Consider the following 2,203-nt stretch of genomic DNA (forward strand, 5'->3'; position numbering starts at 1 on the left):
CAGGAGTTGGAGGTTGCTGTGAGCTGTGAAGCCATAGCACTCTACCCAGGGGGACAGCTTGAGACTGTGTCTCAAAAAAAAAAAAAAGAAATACCTTTTAGAAGCTGAGACCCTGGCGGGGCCAACTTAGTCCTGGACACGTAACAAAGCCTCTTCCTAGTATATGAATCTTAACTTGATGAAGGGCTGGAAAAGCCAAAGCTCAGGCGGTTTGTGAAGAGATGGGATCCCCTCTGTGTCGGTGGAACGCAATCTCTATTTGTCTTAAAAATGACTCCACTGGGCTCTCCCAGCCAGCCTGCTCTGACACCAGGGGCAAAATGGCTTTTAAAGTTTAAATTCCTCTGAGCCAGCGCGCAGCCTGTTTGCTTGTTAAGAATCAGCGAGCTGTGAGCTCCTGGAACTCCCAGTCTAGTCATCCTCGTGCCCCTGCGTCACAGCAGCTGTTTTCCTCCGTTGGAGATTGGACTTTGTGGTTCATATTAACGTGGAGGTTTAATGAGTAGTCTGTGGCACGTGAGGCTTGGTGACACACTGTACTGACTTGGGGGAGGGATGTGAAAAATGGCAAGTGGGTTTTGCACCCACAGGCTAGTGTGCCCAAAGCACAATCTGGGGTTCCCGAGACCTTTTAGGGGTGTCTGTGAGCTCAAAGCTATTTTCAAAAATACCTGAGATGGTTTTTTGCCCTTTTCAATCGTGTTGTCTTATCAGCATACAGTTTTCTAGAAGCTACCTGCCACATGATAAAACTGAATGCAGAGGCTGGTCTGAGAGTCCAGCGGCCTTCTGTGAAGTCAGACGTTAAAGAGGTTTGCAAAAATGTAGGGGACTTATTTTTAAAAATGAACTAATACATCTCTCGGTTGCCATCTCTAATAAGGTATGCTGCTTGGTCGATGTAACCCACATGAGGAAAAGCTCTTTGGAGCCCTCGTAATTTTAAGTGTGGAGAATAAGGAGAAACATGCCATGTTTACTTAAGAGGACAGGTCAGGATTTCAACGGTGATTTATTATCGATGGGAGCCTGACATCCCTCTGTGGGGGCCAATTCTGCTCTGTTCACCATCAACAGAAAATGACTGGACCTGCTCACTGCTGGTAACTTTGAGGAATCATCTATTTTTCAAAAACCTGAGATCCTTGCGGGGAAAATCCGAAGGCAGAGCGCCCTTGAGTGCTCTCCGGGAAAGCCCAGTGCTATGTGAGGTTTGGGGGCCCATCCTGCTTCCCTGGAAATGACTTGCTCTCTATTCAGGAAACACTTTGTTTTCTTCAAGTCTCCCTTAGTGCCCATTAACTCCAGCTGAGGGATTTGCGGACTCCCATCAGATCACCTGGTTGTCCCGCGTTCAGAAGGAGCAAATGAGAGCACAGCGGTGCTGAGCAGGAGGCAAGCAGGGCAGGTGCCCCAGGGGCAAATTTCAGCAGATAATCTCTGAGCACCTGAGCGTTTGCACCCTCCATGCCTCTTTGTGTCTGGTCCTGGGAAATACTGCCTGCTAAGGACAACTGGGGGTGGGGGGAAAGCCACCAGCATGGCTCTAACCTTGTTTCTCTTCAGTTTGAAGCGATTATAGGACAGTTCCCTAAAACCAGCGCAGTGCAGCCTGGGCAGCTGGGTTTGGAAGGCAGCTCCCTAACAGTTCATTGGGCGAGAGACCTCAGGCAGGTCACTACCCTCCCCAGAGGCAGGTGTTTAAGCACTGAGTGTTCTTTTGAAAGCCCTTTGCAAACTTAATTGTCCTATAAAAGTTGAAAGGTGGCCCTTGTTAACACCTTTCCGGGAGAGGGCTGCCTGCTTTAGATTGTCTCCCAAGCTTTTTTTAACCACAACCCACAGTAAAAAATACAGAAATGCATTTTGCATTGTAACCTGGAAGTCCCACACATATACATATAAATAACTGAAACGAAAGTTTCAATAGACATACTTATCCCCACCGCATATGGCGTGGTTGACTCTATGTTTACAAAGACATTCCTGTTTGCTAAACAGATGTCACCACCCACGCTAACAGGTCTCCACCTGCAGTGTCAAGTCTTTTCTTTCTTCCTTTTTTTAATTTTTTTGAGACAGTGTCTCATTATGTCGCCCTCAGCAGAGTGCTGTGATGTCACAGCTCACAGCAACCTCAAACTCCTGGGCTTAAACAATTCTCTTGCCTCAGCCTCCTGAGTAGCTGGGACTATAGGCACCT

The 2,203-nt window shown here is 47.7% G+C and overlaps 1 protein-coding gene across 1 annotated transcript in view; it reads right to left on the reverse strand.

Annotated features, from left to right (window-relative positions):
* Positions 1-2,203, reverse strand: part of SLC2A5 (solute carrier family 2 member 5) — a 22,420-nt gene that overhangs the window by 6,430 nt on the left and 13,787 nt on the right. The gene's annotated exons all lie outside the window — the stretch shown is intronic.

The sequence above is a fragment of the Otolemur garnettii genome, unplaced genomic scaffold (genome assembly GCF_000181295.1).
Source record: "Otolemur garnettii isolate 467f Iridium unplaced genomic scaffold, OtoGar3 scaffold00067, whole genome shotgun sequence".
In the NCBI taxonomy this organism is placed as follows: domain Eukaryota; kingdom Metazoa; phylum Chordata; class Mammalia; order Primates; family Galagidae; genus Otolemur; species Otolemur garnettii.